We start from the raw sequence: 20,118 nt of genomic DNA, 5'->3' as shown, positions 1-20,118 counted from the left end.
GAAAGTACGAGATTCATCGGATCACCTCAATGGACCACCGGAGCGATTCACAAACCAAATATGAAATATCACGTCAACGATCACGTACAATCAAATCATCATTGAAATGTATGAAAGCAATAATAGGGCGTAATGTCTGGCCAGCCAACCGTAGATAAACATTACCACCGTGCACCAGGACTGAAAATAATTAATATGCATCGATTTACGATATCGAGGATCTACAACATCGCGTGTCTACATTTCGTTTGCTACTGATGATAGTACAAAATTATCGACCAACATCAAACAGCTGACTAGTACAGTACCAAGAGGCTATCCTTTTCAGTATTCCCAAACAGTGCACGTGTCCAACCATCTTAGTATTTCTGATTAGAGGACCAAATAGAGCTCTATATTTTTTTTATGTACATACGTTACTAGGACCTATATTTTTTTAATAAAAGAAAATTGTAGAAACATGAAAAAAAGATGCAATAGGCACCGTAGAAAGCTGATGACACTATGTATGCAACAGACAGCACATCAACAGATGACACTATATACGTAGTTTTCAATTGAAACTCAAACAAAATCATCATCGGATATATCAGAAGCAACATGAAGCTTTTTACTTTGAGGTTGATCCAAAGAGGGGCTGGTTTTCTTCAATCCTTGCAAGCAATTTGGTGATGTTATGGATTTGGTTGAACATTTCAAAGACAAATTCTTTAAATTAAATCCCATCAACTTCAAATTCTTGCCATTTAAGGATTGCCTTCCAGGTTTGCTAGGAGAATCGGTTTTCTGCACTCCTTTTTCTCCGGTGGCTGCTATTCCGTTTTGTTGATGAGCTGCTGATCGCACCATAGATTCAACTGGAACAAGTTTTCCATCAACCTGATTGGTGAAAACAAAAGAAACCTGCAAGATGCACATGTGCTTTGTTACCAGTTGTAGTCGTCTCCTAAAAACTAAGTTTAAACTAAACTCGGCGGCACAGATGCCATGGATGTTGTTTGTAAATGCAAAAGTTGGTTCTCCTCAAATACAGGTTAAAGATGCTAACTGTTTAAAGGCCAGCTTCTTAACCATTCTTTTTTTTCAACTAACTTTACCATCTAAATCTAATTAAGCAATGTACAAACAAACAAGTGGATCCAGAGAAAACGATACTGGGTCTGAGACGTACAATCCTAAAATAAGTACTCCCTCCGTTCCAAATTACAAGTCGTTTTGGCTTTTCTAAGTGCATAGCTTTGGTTATGCACCTGGATAGGCGTCATGTCTAGATATATAGCAAAATGTATATACATACTACATAGAAATGTCAAAAACGACTTATATTTTGGAATGGAGCTAGTAAGATTTATGAACCAAACCAATGAGATGCAGTTGCACGGAGGGTCTTAGGCTGTCACCTCTTCGCCAGCAGAACACTGCAGTACAGTATCAGGTACAGTTGATGGATCAAAGTGATGTCCCCAACTTCCTACGTCTTCTTCAGTAGGTCTTCCAATCTGACAAGGGTGCGCATAGAAAGTTAAATGAAATCTCTTGAGGTTTAAAGCTGCAGAAATGCCTTGTCCAGTCTTCCCCGATGGGTCAAGTTAAACAAAAACTACTGGCTACTGCAGAGTTAGGAAACATATAAATAGGGTGCCATCGAAATTACCTGGTGATGTGCGCTATTCATTTTCTCCAAACATCCAGATATCTCTCCAAACCTACCAATATCAGCATAATCTTGCACTCCTGGAATTGAAGCCTTATGATCAGTGGCTGCAAAACCAGTACCATCCAAAGCTGAATTTCCATCCTTGTCACAGCGGCTACACTTCAAATTTTCATGTATTTCAGACCTGTGCAAATGAAGGTAAGCAACAATATTATACATGGTATTAACTAAGGTACAAGGTACTGCATTTAGATGACTAGTGAATACAGATATTGCCTTTTGCAAGTGTTAACAAATTCATCTCTTGTTTGTGTGGCGCATATGTATCAGTTTTTTTTCTGTCTTTGTTAAACATTTTCTTCTTCTATTAAGATACTTGCATGCTCAAGAAAAATATTGAAAAATTCTAAGGACAGGGTATTCTGGCCAAGCTCGAGAAATGCCTAGGAGTCTAGTTAGTCAATAGCAAGTTAGCAATTGCTGGTATTCTTGAAGCTGAAATACTATCCATGGTTTGCCGAAAACAAATGACAATGATCTAATTTTTCCAAATAATTGATCAATTAATTATAATTTGTTATTTACACAATACAATCATGTAGAGTCTTCTTGAATCTCGGCTCCTCACAACTGAGTGTGAACATGAAAGCAGTGGTAACTGTTAGGCAGACTTTGTATTGTGGATGGGCTTAGGCCCAGGCACAAAGGGTAGAGGCCCATAGCCCAGGTGCCCTTGATTGTGTTGAGATAGGCTTGGATGACCAGGATCGGTTCCACTTCTATAAACCCTAATCCGTGGTCATCTCTCTATATATGCAACTGATTCCACAAACCAAACTCGCTTACAGTAACTACACCAACTTCATTGAACCACAACTGACAGACATTGTTTGCAAAGCGGATCAACAAGTTCAGCAACATTTCCTGAAAATGATTGAACAAATTAGATAGCTAATGTTTTGTCAAACTAAGCTCCACATCTACCCAATCTGTGAGGTCCAATTGTACTAACCATCAACTGGTTCCTGCTGTTTCTTTTTTAACTCATTTGTTGTTGTCTAATGTCTTTCCCTACTAGTAACAAGATGAAGAAAGAATGAGCCACATGTTCAGAGGAACAAATTTAACCTGACATGTTCATGAAAAGTAAAAAGATCACGCAGATCTTCTGTTGAAAGAGAACTCCCCTATAACAATAAGATGACAAATCAATACATTTGGCACTTAAAAATTTTGAACAGAAAGTAAAAGGAAACTCCAACAATTAAACCTGCATTTTGTTGTCCGCTTGCTCCTGCTGAATAACTTTTTGGAGGCCTTCTTTCGACATTTGACGCTGATATACCTTTAGAAGGATGTAGCACATAAAGTTACAGTGCAAGAAAGCAAGAAATTATCATCCATTCACTAGAAAACGAAAAAGGATAAGAAAAGATATAACCGAAAATACAAGTTTCAGGGTTGGCAACCTTCTCCTCGATGGTTCCTGTGCTTAAGAACCTATAAATGTAGACTCTCTTTTTCTGTCCATCTCTCCATACTCTAGCAGCAGCCTTTCCAGATGGCAATAGATCACAAAAAGAGCAGGTTAGGCAAGGAGCATAGTCAAAGAGAACCAAACGATTTCCACCTACCAGATTAAGCCCACAGCCACCTGCCTTGCTACTAAGTACAAAGACAAACTCATCCTGTCAAATACAATAATTTCAGATATTCGGCTTGTTCGGCTTCTTTTTTCAGCCGGAAGAGTGTTTTTCTCTCACAACAATTCAACCAGAACAGTGTTTTCAGCCAGTTTCAGCCAAAATTCTGTCAGCCGAACGGGGCCACGGTATGTTGGAGTAACAGTTATTCAGGATACAGGGCAGATTTTATGTACCCTAGATAGATCATTGAATTGGTTCACCAGCTTCTGCCTTTTATCGATGGATGTTGCTCCATCAAGTCTAACATATGGGTATCTTCTTTCCCGGCATAATTGAACAAATAGATCTAATGTCTGAATTTAAAAAAGTACAAATTGGCAACGATTAGTCATTCCAAACTTCGAGGGTCTCCAAAAGCAATTAATCACATTTAGTCTTCTTTATGAACAGAGACAAGATCAGAATCATCAGATTTGCAATTTTAAAGCATGCATGTTTTAATTTGATCACAAGCATGTGCAGCACAGATAGGAAGATCTTAAGATAAGCATAAATGAGGACGTGTGTACAAACAATCACATTGGATTTCTCACTTTTGGCGGTTATAGAAAGAAACCAAACATATGCTGATATGCCCTAAAATAGAGACTGAGGCAAATATATTGTGCCATTTATCCTTCAAGGCACAGTACAGTGTTCTGGCCTTAACTCATAATAAGCAGGCATGCCCAACCTGTATCCCGTTATACCAGAATTCTTGTCATCTTGTGAAGTAGGATTGGGATGGACCACAGGTTGACTTTGGGATTGCTCGTTGTACACGTACATTTGAAGCTTTTCTAATTTTGTCCATGCAGGGCCTGTTTGGATGAGACCCTGCCCAGGCAGCTGTAGCCTGCACATCCAACCCCAGGTGTCCAAAATCAGACACCTGGGAACGCTGCCTGGACCAGGCAGTTGTCGAAGCAAACAGGCCCTAAGTACATGGTCTAATCATAAACAAAATACTAGCAAACGTAAAGACAATGAAGATTTTAGTATTAACCTTACGACATTCCCATTTCTGTCACAAGTAATTGATGCTTTAACTTGAAGAATCTCAGTTGCCCTTTTGGCTCGAGTAGCTAGTAAGAGCTATAGAAGAGTGGAGCATAGGAAATTTTCTAGGTAAAACTATGTTGATTTACATTCAGTATTTCACTACTTCTGAAAGGAAAAATGCAAACACCAGTTACCCAGTCAGTTATATAGTTTAAAGTTTCATCTAAGTGCACAAATTTGTGTTTCTCCAAGGCCTTTAAGATAAGAAAAATTCTGCACATCAACTATACCTTATGACATCATATCAAAATATTATATTATAAATACCTGACCTGAGTATAATTTGATACAAGAACAATACAATCATCGGTTTTCTGACGGAAGTGCCCCAGTAATCTTGCCAATACATGCATTTTCCCAGATAGCTCTACCCACATTCCTCCTCCGCCAGTCCATGATCCAGACCTTTGCATTAATAAACAGTAGTTGTAAGATGGTTCAGCAAAAATGAAAGATAGAGAGAAGTGTTAAGTACCTTCCAGAAAAAAGTTCTGGCGGCAGGGGCGGATCCAGAACGGGGCTGCGCCCCGGGCTGAGCTGCTGATTCACGTTCAAAACAGTCTGATCTTGCTTCCTAGGCCTCCTTTTGTCTAATTAAGATCATAGTTTTTTAGGCTAATGTCGATGTTTTACCACCGATAGTCTGCCACGGGGATACCCGAGGCAGTATGTTCGGGCTTCAGCGTATGCTGAACTCGATGGTGAACGCAAGAGACAGTTGATTTATCCTGGTTCAGGCCCTCGATCGTATATCGAGTAATAACCCTACGTCTAGTCGACGTTAGCCTTTGCGTTGGATTGATTGTGAAGTGTTGTGTTGTACAATTGCTGTTTTTTTCTCCCAGGAGCCCTGCCCTCCTTTATATAGTCAGAAGGCTAGAGTCCTAGTCGGTTTACAATGAGATTTCCTAGTAGGATTACTGAATAGTACTACTACTAAGATTACATGAGAAGAATCCTAGTTGGACTAGATCTTCTCTCTCCCTTGCGGGGTATCCTGTGGGTCCCGCATCGACAAGCCTCCGAGCACTTCATGGTTGAGCTCTGAAAGTCTCGTTTTGCTCCTTCAAGTCTTGTTGAGTAGGAACAAATGTCATCCGAGTGCTTTCTGGAGTGAAACCTTGTAGCGCTTCTTGGGACCTTCGAGTGGTGAGTGCTTTTTTGAAGAAAAAGTACATCCATCTGGTTGCTACTACTAAGATTACATGGGAAGAATCCTAGTTGGACTAGATCTTCTCTCTCCCTTGCGGGGTATCCTGTGGGTCCCGCATCGACAAGCCCCCGAGCATTTCATGGTTGAGCTCTGAAAGTCTCATTTTGCTCCTTCAAGTCTTGTTGAGTAGGAACAAATGTTATCCGAGTGCTTTCTGGAGTGAAACCTTGTAGCGCTTCTTGGGACCTTCGAGTGGTGAGTGCTTTTTTGAAGAAAAAGTACATCCATCTGGTTGTAGCCCCCGAGCCTCTTGCTATTTGGAACAAAAAATTAAAGGGTCTTGAATCTTTATGTTGTTTGAAAATTTGTGGAACAAGTAGCTGGAGGATCTTGTCTTGAAGTTGCTCTGTTTGTTCGTTGAAGTTTTATAAAAAAGAACTCGAATATGGCTCGTTCCGGGTTCTTTTTGTCGTAATATCTTGAAGTGGTCTGCGTTGAGAAAGTCTTTTGGTGACGTACGTTTTTTCGAAGGAAAAGTGCACTCACTGAGTGTAGCCCCCGAGCCTCTTGCTATTTGGAACAAAAAGTTGGAGGGTCTTGAATCTTTATGTTGTTTGAAAATTTGTGTTCTGAAGTAGTCCCTGAGAGTTGGATTATGTCATCATCTGAGTAGTTTTGCGGCATCTTTCCGAAGCAGCCCTTTAGTCTTGGATTAAACCATCATCCGAGTAGTTTCGCAGCATGCAGCCTCCGAGCGTATATCCTTGTTGTTTTGTTCAGGAAGAACTCGGATGCGAGGTCTTGGCGTATTCTTTGATAGTCTGCTGTTGTCAGATGTAGTTGTATGGTGGTGGTTGAGTGTAAATGTCTTTTATTCACGGGTTGTACTGTGCTGGTATATTCTTCCGAATATGCCCGTCTTCGAGTACTGTTCCCTCTCGCCTGAGTCATCCATTATTGAGTCCTGTCTTTTCACTGTGTCCTTTGTTAGGCTTATTTCGTTGATACTCCTAGTCCATGTGCGCCGTTCCTTTGATCTATAAATACTGTCCCAGAGTGCTTGTTTTCATCTATTGGACATTCTGTTGAAACCTTCGTGGTCATGAACATGGTAGTTTGTGAAGTAGAGTAGCCCCCGGGCATATTTTGTAGTTCCTATGTGTCTTGTCGTAGCTGGAGGAAGTCTTGTGATAGGGATTAGAGGTAGGCTAATCCCGCGACAGCATTGTGCCAGGATGTACGTGGTGGTAGTTGGAGGAAGTCTTGTGATGTGGGCTTCGTTCCTTCATCTGGCAGTTCTGGGTTGATCCTCGTCGCCTGTCCTGAGACTGTCCAGTGCAGATCAACACCATATCCAGCATCACATCGGTCTTGGGTAGACAGATGCCCGCCAACCTTCTCTGCTCCATGTTGTCTTGTCGTGCTGCCGATTTTCGCCTTGGATGCACTGCGTCCATCCTTTGAAGAAAACAGTGTAGCTGATGGCGGTTTGTCCTTCCGAGTAGCAATTTAGGACACGTAGTCATTCCAGAGCCTAGCTGTGTCCATGTTCCTCTTTGCTACTTTGCTTTTCATGGTGCCGAGTTCGTTGGGTCTTGTAAGATTTGTAATCTTCTATTTTTGAAGTCGCTTGTAATGGAACGAATCTTGTCTTCTGAGTTGTCCTTTACTTTTCTGCTGTGATCCCTGTCATTCATGAGATTACCGAGTTCTTTCTTGAATAACTGGGTTCTTTTGTTCCTTGCGAGATAGCCCTTCGTTTCTTCCTGTTTGACGGGTTGTTCTTGTAGTGATCTGATAACCCTACCGTGGTGCTGGACGGATAAGTCTGAAATCTGCCCATTGGATTGTACCATTGTGTGGATTTGTGCCCTCCGTCATTTTAGCTGCGTCAGTAAATGGACCATTGCGTTCTCACACGGTGTTTTAACGGGCCTGGTGGGCCGTTTCTAACGCTGTAAAATTTATTTATAGACCCTTCGTCCTCTTTTTCTTTACTGCCTTTCTTTTGCCTTCAAACCCTAGCTCTTAATCATCCACCGTCGCCATTGCCGCCGCCGTCCTTAGCGCCGCCATCTAGCTTCATCTTCCCTAGTACCTTTTTGCTTCCGCTAGTTCATGGGTAGGAAGAAAACCGCGAGCAAGTCCCAGACGACCTTCATGGATGAGGAGTCATCCCTTTCTTTGATCGAGAACCAAGAGTTCGTAGCAATGAGGGCTGCTCAGAAAGTTTGGCCGGCTCCAACAACAAGTGAAGATTAGCTGCGTGAGCTCGTCAGCGATGGCTTGATCCAAAGCAAAGTCATCGCTGAATGGAGAGTTCCGGGCGAGCATCAGGTTCCCGCTCTGGGTCCTGGTGAGATTGTCCTCTTCGTTTCCTTTGTCCATGCCAGACTTTGCCTTCCTGCTTCCTCCTTCCTTCATCAGTTTCTTGGTTATTTTAGGGTTAGTCTGAACCATCTAACCCCTAATGTCGTTCTCCATCTTTCCATTTTCGTTCATCTCTGTGAAGCTTTCCTTGGAATCCCTCCTTCTCTATCTCTTTTTCGCTATTTCTTTCGTCTGAAACCTCAACCCCACCGCGAAGAAACCAGCGTTCTTGGCGGTTGCGGGATTCAGTTTCGCCAGGGTCTTAAGATTAAGTTTTATGACTATGACCTGGTCGATTTTGTAAAAGATTGGCGTGCCGACTGGTTTTACGCTGCCAATTTGATCCCTTCCCTTGTCGTCCACTCTAGATCTGGTCCTATGGTGAATAACCGATGGGACAAGAAACTTGATTCACCTACTGAGATTCAAGTGATCTAGCCACTCCTTGATAGGATTAGCATGCTGAAACAACATGGTTTAACCGGTTTTGGCATTGTTTTGAGTTTTCTTCGTCGCCGAGTTCAGCCCTTGAAAGAGCGGGAGCACCTTGGCTTCGAGTATTCTAGGGCCGAGGATCCTTCACGCATGGTCCCAGCCCTTGAGCTGACCGATGAGGAGGTACTCAAGCGTCTCTAGAAGATGCTGAAAGGAGTGAGCGTTATTCCTCCTGCTATCTCCGAGTTCTCTGTCAACAATCCGCCCCCAGCGGTGAGTTGTTTATCTTTTTGTTTGGATACTTTATGTACTCTTGCTGCATCCATTTTTGCTTAGCTTTTCCTTGTCTTGCTATTTTATCCTTTTTCGTAGGAGCTTGGGCGAAACTTTGTTGACCCGATCCCTCTTGATATTCTCCCTACCGTGGCGGAGACTGGGGATAAACTTGCTGGAACTTCTATAACTAGTAAGTCCCCACCCTCCACAGCGCTTCCTAGAGTTTCTTCCGGATTTATTGATGTATATGAAGAATATGTTCCTCGTCTAGTCCCTCGCGGTCCTCATAGTGTCCCGAAGAGGGGGCGAACGGATGGGTCTTCATCTGGCCTGCCTGTCTCCAAGAAGCCTCGCAAACCAAGTACTCTCTCAGGTACTCTAGTTGTTGCTAGCATGCTCTTAGGTGAGCACATTTAATACTCTTTGTTCCTTTGTTTTCCTGTTTCTCTCTTGAACCGAGTACTTTTTATTCTTTTTTCAGCGGGTGCTCTGGTTTCCTTGGCTGAGGGAGAGGAGGATGACGAAGTACCCCTCATCATGCGGCGGTGAGTTGTTTTCATATTCCTGTTGCATTGAATTTCTCTTCTTTGTCTTGACTTTTAGTCTTGAACTTTTTGAAGTAACCGGACGTCGGGTATGAGTTCTTCTGAGGCTCCCGCGCCGACTTCTTTTGAAGCTCCAGTGTCAAGTTCTTTGGTAGCCTCGGCACCGAGCTCTACCACCCCTCTAGTGCAGAGTTCTTCTACGGCTCTAGCCCCGACTTCTTCCGTGGCTCCGCTATCCCGCTCCCGTCATCGTGTGGCGGGGACGTTTTCGCCATCGTAGTCCCCCTTGTGAGGCCTTCTTTTGGCTTCACGAGGAAGAAAGTGGTTGGGTGAGTAGATTCTGGCTTCATCTTTTTGCTTCTGTCTTCCTTCTTCTGGTTCTCATCGGTGCTTTCTTTTATCAATTTTCAGTGTTTTGTCTTCTCTCGTTTCTTTGTCGACTTCTTCTCAGCCTTCCACCGTGCCCTCGAGTTCCGAGCCTTAGGACTCACAACATACTGTTGGTGAAGTTGCTGCGGGGGCTTCGGAGGTGACTGTGGCCATCGCGTCAGGTCCTTCTGAGGGATTGGCTTCGGCTTCCCTGGAAGTTGCTTTGGTCGCTCCTTCTTCGCCCCAGCCGGCCTCTCCTTCCCCTTCTCTTGCTTTCGACGGTCCCTCTTTTACAGGTGACGTGGTGCAACAGTTTGATGCCACCCATCGGCTATCAGAGCTGACCACAGCCTGGGGGAGCTTGGCGTCCTCTGCGACTTCTTTCGGGGAGAAGCTTCACGTAAGTTTTTCTGAGATTCTTTCTTAGGCCATTTGTTTTGCCTTCGTCCTTACGCCTTATTTTTCTCTTTCTTTAATTGTTTAGACTTTCTCTCGTGACCATACCGGCTTCTTCTTTTCATCTGAAACCGAGAAGAAGTTGTCCTCCGAGGTAAGCTCTCTGAACACTGACCTTGACCTCCTCCGGGCCAAGTTGGAGACTGAGCGTAAGTCGCATCAAAAAGAGAAAAAAGCTCTCCGTGCCCGGGTGGTAGAGGCAGAGAAACAGAGAGATACTGCTGCCCAGGAATTGGAGAAATAGAAAGATGCTGCTATCCGGGAGGCTTCAAAGAACTCGGAGGCCATGAAGAGCTTGGAAGCCGTGAAGAAAGAATGTAAAGGTATTCCGGGTTCTTTTTGTTTCTTTCAGTATTCAAACCTTTCCCTTCTGCTGACTTGTTGTTTGGTGTTTTGTCCAGCTCTCTGAGTTGAAGGAAAAAAGCTCTTGGAGGGCATTGATGAAATGAAGACTCTTGTTCATACCAGCCATAACAAGGCTGAGGAGGTAACTACTCGTGCTGAAGAAGAACTTGCACTTGCTAAGTTGATCAGGCGTGGAGCTGATAAAGATCTTGTGTAGGCCCAAAAAACTATTGAAGACTTGTCTAGAAAGCTAGCGACGGCTACTAAAAATTGGAACATTTTGTGGAAATCCTTTCGTTCAGTAGCTGATATTCTCCGGACTCCAGCGAATGACGGGCAATCTTGGGCTCAGTTCATTCCTCGGATTCCGACTCGTTTCCAAGAGTTCGCAAAGAAGTGCGCTCAAGTATGTACCAAGAATGTGCTGGCCCAGGTCCGGGTCCTTGCTACAGAGGCGCCTCTGTCCAAGATAGCGGACGAAGCTGATAGTCAAGAATACCTTGATGCCGTTGAGAGGATGGAGCCTGAGGTCGAAGATTTAGCCAGTAGGGTTGTAGACAGTCTTAATATTGATATTTCCCTTCCTGATGACAATGCCTGATCCAATTGACCAGCCTCTTGTAATATTATACTCCTCTTCAAATGAAGATTCTTTATTTTCGTTGATGTATTCTTTGCTCGGGTGTGGTCAGAGTTACTTGACTTGCTGAGTACTTTGTCCCGTTTTCATCTCTGCTCTGTAAACAACTCTGTGCGTTATCCTGACGAAATCCCTTAATTTGTCGAGTACTTTTCTTTTCTTCCTCTTTTGTGACCCATCGAGTGCTTTGTCCGCGCTATGACTTGTTAAATGTAGATCTTTGTGTTGACAACCTTTCGTCTGCGCTATGTAAAACGACTCGGCATGGAATGTTGCTTTGACAAACTTCGGCACCCGAGTGCTTTTTTGAGTGGCGCTTGTGCTTTTCTGAGGAAAAAGTATTCCTATCTAGATGTAGCCCCCGAGTCTCTTGGAACGAAGAGCTGGAGGGTCTTTTGAAGCTCAATTTCGGTCGACTAGTTTTAGGTGTTAGCTTTTAGCTACCCTTATCGGTGTGCTCAAGCGTCTTTTCAGCTATTTTGCTCTCGGCCGGGATGCTCAGGCATGTTTTCCACCATTTTGCTTTTTGTTTTGGGTGTTAGCTTTTAGCTACCCTCATCGGTGGGCTCAAGCGTGTTTTCAGCTATTTTGCTCTCGACCAGGATGCTCAGGCATGTTTTCAGCCATTTTGCTTTTTGTTTCGGGCGTTAGCTTTTAGCTACCCTCATCGGCGGGCTCAAGCATCTTTTCAGCTATTTTGCTCTCGGCCGGGATGCTCAGGCATGTTTTCAGCCATTTTGCTTTTTGTTTCGGGTGTTAGCTTTTAGCTACCCTCATCGGCGGGCTTAAGCGTCTTTTCAGCTATTTTGCTCTCGGCCGGGATGCTCAGGCATGTTTTCAGCCATTTTGGTTTTTGTTTTGGGTGTTAGCTTTTAGCTACCCTCATCGGCGGGCTCAAGCGTGTTTTCAGCTATTTTGCTCTCGACCGAGATGCTCAGGCATGTTTTCAGCCATTTTGCTTTTTGTTTCGGGTGTTAGCTTTTAGCTACCCTCATCGGCGGGCTCAAACGTCTTTTCAGCTATTTTGCTCTCGGCTGGGATGCTCAGGCATGTTTTCAGCCATTTTGCTTTTTGTTTCGTGAAAACAACTCGTTGAAAGTCATGACAAGACATGCTGTGGATGAATATCATCTTTATTGATCATGAATATAAACTAATACATATGTTGTCAAAGAATATTGTCCTTCATCGATTGTGAACGTTGGTCCCTTGTGGCTTGCATATCTGTTTTTTCTTGAGTTGTTTTTACGCGTAGAATCTTCTTAGCTGGCTGATGTGCCATGTATTGCTGACTTCTCTTCCATCTTCGGTTATTAACTTGTATGTGCCTGGTCCGGTGACTTTTGTGACAATGAACGGACCTTCCCATGGACTGAGTAGTTTATGTCATCCATCAGTCTTTTGTATCCTTCTTAGCACTAAGTCTCTGACTTGTAATGATCGAGGATGGGTACTCTTGTTGTAGTGTCGTCTTAAACCTTGTAGGTATCTGGCTGATTGGAGGGTAGCATTTACTCTGACTTCTTCTGAGCTGTCGAGTTCTAATCTTCTTGTGTGTTCTGCTTCTCCTTCATCGTATTGTTCTATCTTTGGTGATGTCCAGATCAAGTCGGCAGGCAGTACGGCCTCTGACCCGTAAACTAGGAAGAAGGGTGAGTAGCCTATTGCTCTGCTTATTTGAGTTCGTAGCCCCCATACTACTTTCGGTAATTCTTCAATCCATTTGGACCCATAGTCTACTAGTTCTTCGTATAACCTTGGTTTTAATCCGGCTAGTATGAGCCCATTAGCCCTTTCTACTTATCCGTTGGTTTCTGGATGTGCAACAGACGCATAGTCTATACTGAAACCACAGTCTTGTGCCCAGCTTTTGAATTCTATAGCTGTGAAAGGGGAGCCTAGATCTGTGATGATTCGATTGGGCATGACTCTGCGAGGCTATCCGGGTGGGCACCTTACTCCTAGTCTTTCTTGGTTGTTCAAATTGGTGGCCTTGATTATGTTCCTTCCTACTTCCTTCGTTATGGCTTCCACCTGGCCCAAGTCTTTCGAAGGCGGACTTCCTTTGATTTTGACCTTCTTGCTTGTGGGTTGTTGATCTGGCGGGTAGTCTTGATTGGTCTCTATCTTCATGCGTTCTTGGGATCGTTGACCGGAGTAAGTCTCGAAGCTGTTCATACTTCTCATCAGGATGTGAAGTTGCTCTGAGTTCTTCTAATGCTTCTTGAATCTTATCATAAGGCGTATTTGCCGTGCGTCTTCCTTCGACTTCTCGTTGTGATTTTCTTCTGTCGTATTCAGCCAACTCTGACTCATATCTGATCCAGGCTTCCCTACGCTGCCTAGCACGGTATTGGCGCCCTTGCTTCAACTTGTTTTTCCTTTCTCTAGCTTGTTTCTGACTCTCTGTTTCTCCATCGTAGCCCTGGGCAAAGGGTGATATGTTGGATTCTGATTCATCCGATGACCTGACATCGGGTGCTTCTGGGGGATTTAATGGTGACCGAGGACGTCGAACCATGAGTACTTCCCGTGCGTGAGCCGTTCTATTATTGGTGTTAGTTTTTATACTGTCGGAGTTGCTGATGACTTCAGTAGATGTTTCGATGTCGCAGATCGAGTCTCCTTCTTGGTAAGGTAGAATAGATGTTGTTGTTGTGCCGACTAGTTGGGTTCCGCTATCTTCAGGAACGGAACCTGGCCAGTGGATGATACAATCTTGCAATGTTATCGTTAGCACGAGTCCCTCCTGGGCTCCTGTCAGTGGTATCCCAAGCATTGGATTGAAAGATCTTTTGAATTATCCCTGATAGGATTTTGCCATGTTGTCGAGCCCAAACGGAAAAGAATTCGACTTCTTGAAAGAACTCTGAATGTAATCCGAGTTGTTTTGGGTTGTGCTCTGGAATCCTGTTGAAAAAGAACTCGGTTTTTTGAAAGCACTCGAATAGAACTTTACCTTGGACATGGAACCTGAATTCGAGTCGAACGCGCGTAGCCGTGAAATCTGATTTGAATCGGATATTATGAGATGTGTGAATCTTCTGGTGAGCTGATCCATCGTAGTTGTCGAAATAGAAAATTCTTCATGATGATCCGGATCTTTGAGGAGGTGGCCTTGAAGCTTTCCGTAGTTGTCTGCCTCGCAGATCCATGAGCCGAAGATGAAAGTTGATCCCGTCGGGAAGATCATGTTATCGAGGTCCATCGAGCTCTCGGATGCAAAGTCGCCGAAAGCCCCTACCTGGCGCGCCAGCTGTCGATGTTTTACCACCGATAGCCTGCCACGGGGATACCCGAGGCAGTATGTTCGGGCTTCAGCGTATGCTGAACTCGATGGTGAACGCAAGAGACAGTCGATTTATCCTAGTTCAGGCCCTCGATCATAGATCGAGTAATAACCCTACGTCCAGTCGGCGTTAGCCTTTGCGTTGGATTGATTGTGAAGTGTTGTGTTGTACAATTGCTGTTTTTTTCTCCCAGGAGCCCTGCCCTCCTTTATATAGTCAGGAGGCCAGAGTCCTAGTCGGTTTACAATAAGATTTTCTAGTAGAATTACTGAATAGTACTACTAATAAGATTACATGGGAAGAATCCTAGTTGGACTAGATCTTCTCTCTCCCTTGCGGGGTATCCTGTGGGTCCCGCATCGACAAGCCCCCGAGCACTTCATGGTTGAGCTCTGAAAGACTCGTTTTGCTCCTTCAAGTCTTGTTGAGTAGGAACAAATGTCATCCGAGTGCTTTCTGGAGTGAAACCTTGTAGCGCTTCTTGGGACCTTCGAGTGGTGAGTGCTTTTTTAAAGAAAAAGTACATCCATCTGGTTGCTACTACTAAGATTACATGGGAATAATCCTAGTTGGACTAGATCTTCTTTCTCCCTTGCGGGGTATCCTGTGGGTCCCGCATCGACAGCTAAACCCCACATATGTTAAAGGGGCTACATGGACTCGCCCCGGGCTGCAGCCCGGGCAGCCCGGGCCCTGGATCCGCCCCTGTCTGGCGGAAAAAAGCGCGCACAGTCATCAAAACCAGAGCCACCTGAATTGTTACTTTTTATGGTGTCGTAGATCAGCTGCAATATGAAGATAGCCAAATGACAAATACATAATGGAGTTTGCTTATAGCCAAAAAAGTTCAAATTATAAATTCATGATCACTAGAAATAGTAATATAAGCAGTGTGCCCAGAAATTCATTATAACCTGTTTGTGGAGTTTTATTACTATCAGTTGTACAGTGCACACTTTCATGGAAAAAAAACTATATAGCATCAAGAGGCTAGAATTCTGGGAATTTCAGAACAAAATAGTTAATAATCAGGAGAAATTTACATTCTCCTTGCCTAATCCTACTGTTTGAAAAGGTACATAGTAGAAACTACAAATTATTCTGGGGAAGCATACTCTTTAAGACACTTCAGCTGAAGGATAAATGCATCTCGAGTGGAAATATTAAATTATTTACCTTTGGATGATTGCATAATTTCTTAAGAGCGGTAATATATGCTAGAATTTTGGATTGCTTTGCTTCTTCAGATATCAAGCGTTTAACCGGAAAGGATCAATAATAGGTTGTTGCAGGAAAAAAAAACTCTGCATAACATTTATCTAATAAAATTGTTTGAATCCAAAGCAATGTAAAATTAGGTCCTCACATTTTTGGAATGTATGAAGTGGTTGTACAGTGTTATCTGCAGAGGAGTCAACTTGCAGCACACGACTTCAACAATCTGTACAATAGCAATGTTTTTAAGCAAGGCAGGGTAGGCAAAATATTCTTCAGAAATTATAAGGAAAATCCTTTTTAACAAAATAAATAGGGCATGATACAATTTTGTTTTCAATCAAAAGCATGGTGAGCATATTTGTTAAACTTTCACAATACAGAGCAACTAAAAGAATTTGATCAAACAGATAAGCATACCTTTGGAGGCAAGTGATTGGATAACAGGGCATTTGTTCGTCTCAAGATAAACTGAATATCATAGAGAAACCATCACAATCAAATTAGTCTCCAGCAAGCACAAAAAAGGATACAAAATATAACAAATAGCTTTAATGGAGTAAAATAGCATAGCATGCCAATCAGAGTGTAGTACTGACAAACTTCTTCAGCAGGGAAGACTTGCCTGATTTACTTTTGCACTAAGCTCTGCAGATCTCTCAGATCCCAATTTCTTTTCTTCTGCGCTTGCAGTGGGTTCTCTCCCATAGATGATTGGAGCCTTCATTTAAGGATAGATGGTACCAGGGTAAACAGAGAGAAGTGACTATAGGCCCACAAGAAATAAAAGTACTGAACAACCATTCTGATCATGTTTTCCAGGTTCCCCTAAAAATACCTCTAAGCATACATGAAAAGTACTGATTGTCTTTGAATGAACAGCTGTAACTCGTAATTTGGCAGTACAGCCTGATTCATGTCAAGCTCCATACTTACTTCATAATAACGACGAAAATATGAAGCGTCCCCCAGAACCCCTGGATTTGTGAAATTCACCATTGAGAAGAACTCTTCCAAATCATTCTGCAGCACCAGAAAACATTAAAAAGGGCAGACCCAGTGCCGGAGGCTCCCACATGAGTGGGGTCCGGGGAGTACAGCAAATTTCAAGTCAACTGTTCCAGGATAGGCATGTAATTCCTTTTTTTTCTTTGGTAGGTAGGGGTGGGGGATACCAAAAAGTACCTGCATTGGGGTACCGGACAAGAGGATGCGCCGTGTACAAGGAAGGGCAGCCAAAACCTACACATTATGCATTTTAGCGGTTTCAGCAGAACAAAGTCGGAGAGGAACCCCAAGTGTAGATGAATAGTGTGTGTAAATGACATCAGTAAACTGACAAACCTTATTTGTCAGTGTCTGATCATTTTTCAGCCTGTGGGCCTCATCACATATGAGAAGGTCACAGCTGCCCGGTCTTTCAAATTTTGAAGAATGCATGAGGAAAGTCTCATAAGATATGAGACCTGAAGATGATTCAAACACGACATATATTTTGAGCAGAAATTGTCATTAACTTGCAGCTACGTTTTCATTTAGTATAGTGTATATTAACAAACAATGAGTAAGCAAAAGAAAACCTGAAGACGGCTCAAGGGTTTTAAGAAACTTTCTATTCCGGAAAGAACATCAGCACGTGTGCTTTCACAGAAGGTCCAGTAGCTGCACTCTGCCTTTCAACCACTTAATTATCTCAGATTCCCAGTTGCTAACTAAGCTTGTGGGGGTTACAATGACAGCCCTTTTAACCATTGGCTTATCATCGAAGCCTTGACAAAGAAGGGTATATGGTAAAGTTATTGACTGTAAAGTCTTCCCCAATCTGGACGTGTACAAAAAAGGTTTACAAGTTAGAAGTAGCTTTATAACACAGTGAATCAGTAATCAAATGAAGGTCAAAGAAAACATGTAGTATTACATTACATGAAAGTATAATAATGGAAAACAGAGGGAAGGATTTGGTCAGCATATTACCCCATATCATCAGCTAAAATGCAACCAGAAATACCATCAGCACTCAATGACCCAGAGACACAATCAAACATAAACTGAACTCCTTCCCTGCATTATATAGAACATAAACATGTAAAAAGATGCATGCTAAACTAAATTATAACTATTCCCTCCGTTTATAAAAATATGAAACAAAGGATAAGCTAATTAGTAGTTCAAAAACGAACTAATTAGCTTTTCCTAAACGACATACTTTCAAAAAGAAGGGTGTATCATATAACTACTTTTACAACAGAGAACAAATCAAGTGTGTGAGAATACTCAAAGTGAAAACAACAACATAAGAGCAAAATACCTTTGATGGGGTCGGAGGTAACGCACAAGCAAGTGGTCGACTTCGATAGAAGCAGAATTGCAATTTTCCTTCTCACATTCATCGCGCTGCCACAGAATCAATGGCTCAATACCAGGTGGAAGAGGTTCCTCCTTTTCTGACGAACTATCGCTAGCAACAACAGGCGACTGCGGAAGATGATGTATAACAGCAAATGTCTGTGTTGAACCCCACGGGACAAATCTTTTACGAGCTGAAAGGCGCCGAGCAAGCTACTCATTATTGTCACTATATCCATTTTGGCATGGAGGTTTGAATGGCTTACGAGCTATTGCTGCTGCATCAGAAACTGAAAGAATACGTGGAATGAATGGCTGCCTCCTTACAACCAGGTTACCCCTGACAGAAACCAGAGAAAATATAAGTGATGTCAAAGAAGATGATGTTAATGTGAAGTCGGATTAGCTGCCAATTGTCTATTTCCTGAGCAAACTGCACTACCGACTTAAACCACAAACTTCTCAGTCAGACCTCATGCATCATTCCCACCCCACCCGTCAAACAATCTAATAATCTAATGACGAAAGTAATAAATGGCCGATGGTATAGTACAATTGTACAAACATGCAGCATTGTCAGTAACTTAAGTTAACATTTTATCTCATATTTCTTTCACGTTGTACATTGTCTCATAAAATTGCAGAAACTCTTGGTGTTACATGCTATCTGGTAGTTAAGGTTTCATAAGTCATAAAGAATCGAGCCCTTATTCATAATATTTCTGGAAATGTTAGATAACTTGTCACACTTGTTTGACATTCTTATTATCATAGCACGCATCATTTATAGTAATTAGTAAACAAAATGCCTTAAGTAAGACAGGGCTTAAACCAATTAATTGACATTCAAGGGTTCAAACACTGGATATTGCAGAACAGATTCCTTCAGGAATTGAACCCATCGAATACTTGAAGAAATAATCAATCCTCAACAGGATCAAGCCATGTAACATTATTAGGCTTCCATGGGAATGGGGATTTGAAAATCCTAGTCTATCGTAGTCTAAACAAGACAGTGGGTGGGGGTTTGCGGGTTTGTCTTTGGTTTATGTCATGGAACTATTATAATGAACCTGTAAACATGATCCAAAGCACCCAAATGCAAATGACATGCTTCAGACGGTTCTAGAAAGGTGTGGACTTATTCTATCACACTCTGAAATGAAGGATACAGAATGTTGAATTTTCAACAGAAACACATAAGGCTATCCTTCAATGTTCAAAAGTCATATCCATTCATCAAAACTCTCCCCAGCATCTAAACCACCACTAATCCTCGATAGTAGCAATCAGTACAACAACAGCTCACGAGCACATAAGGGCGCGTTTAGATCCAAAAAATTTTGGGTTTTTGGCTACTGTAGCACTTTCGTTTGTATTTGGCAATTAGTGTCTAATTATGGACTAATTAGGTTCGAAATTTTCGTCTCGCGATTTCTCATCCAACTGTGCAATTAGTTTTTTTTCGTCTACATTTAGTACTCCATACATGTGTCGCAAGATTCGATGTGACGGATACTGCGCAAAATTTTTTGGGAACTAAACAGGCCCTAAGTCGAAGACGAGATCCACTAGTCTAGAGGTTGATGTGACGGCGTCAGAGCGTACCTGACAAGAGCATCCACGTTCTGCCATTTCCTCTCCTTATCGGGAGCTGCCGCGCCGCGACGCAGGCCGAGAATGGGTGAATTTTTTACTTTTTAGTCTTTTTTTTGAAAGTTTTTCACTGGCCCTCGTGGAAAGATTTCAGAATTTGGACTCTTAGCTCGACGCCATCGATGTTGGCGCTGAGCTAACATGTCTCCGTGCCAGCGTCCCTGGCACCGAGCTCTTGGGCTCGACGCTGTCGTGGTGCTGATTTGACAGGCATCTCGGCGCCGTCTACTCTGGTGCTAAGCTTGGCGCCGTCGACTCTGGCGTCGAGCTTGACGCCAGGACGTATGGCGTCGAGCATGGGGTGAGCGCTGGCAGTGGCAGGACGCTGCGGAGGAGCGCTCGGGACAGGCACGACAGCGATCTCTCAGGGAGCTAGCAGTAGCAGTGACAGAGACATGGCGCGAGCAAGGACAACCTCTTAGTCTGCTGCGCCTCTCAGTCTGATAGCGCTAGCTTCTCGCTCTGCCGCCGTCCCGTCTTGTCCCGTCCCATCATCTATTCATTGTCCGGCCGTCGTCCACTCGTCCTAGTCCCACACAGCACACATGCACACACACAAGGCCACACGTTGCACGCTCCTCCAAGTAGCAGTAGCTTATCTCATCACTTCATCAGCAC

At 43.1% G+C, this 20,118-nt stretch overlaps 1 pseudogene; it reads right to left on the bottom strand.

Moving 5' to 3' along the window:
* Positions 1-564: 564 nt before the first annotated feature.
* LOC136470616 (DNA repair and recombination protein RAD54-like) lies at positions 565-19,798 on the bottom strand (annotated as a pseudogene).
* Positions 19,799-20,118: the final 320 nt, after the last annotated feature.

The sequence above is a fragment of the Miscanthus floridulus genome, chromosome 8, assembly GCF_019320115.1.
Source record: "Miscanthus floridulus cultivar M001 chromosome 8, ASM1932011v1, whole genome shotgun sequence".
In the NCBI taxonomy this organism is placed as follows: domain Eukaryota; kingdom Viridiplantae; phylum Streptophyta; class Magnoliopsida; order Poales; family Poaceae; genus Miscanthus; species Miscanthus floridulus.
The sequence above is the reverse complement of the archived record's forward strand: the minus strand, read 5'-3'. Positions and strand labels throughout refer to the sequence as shown.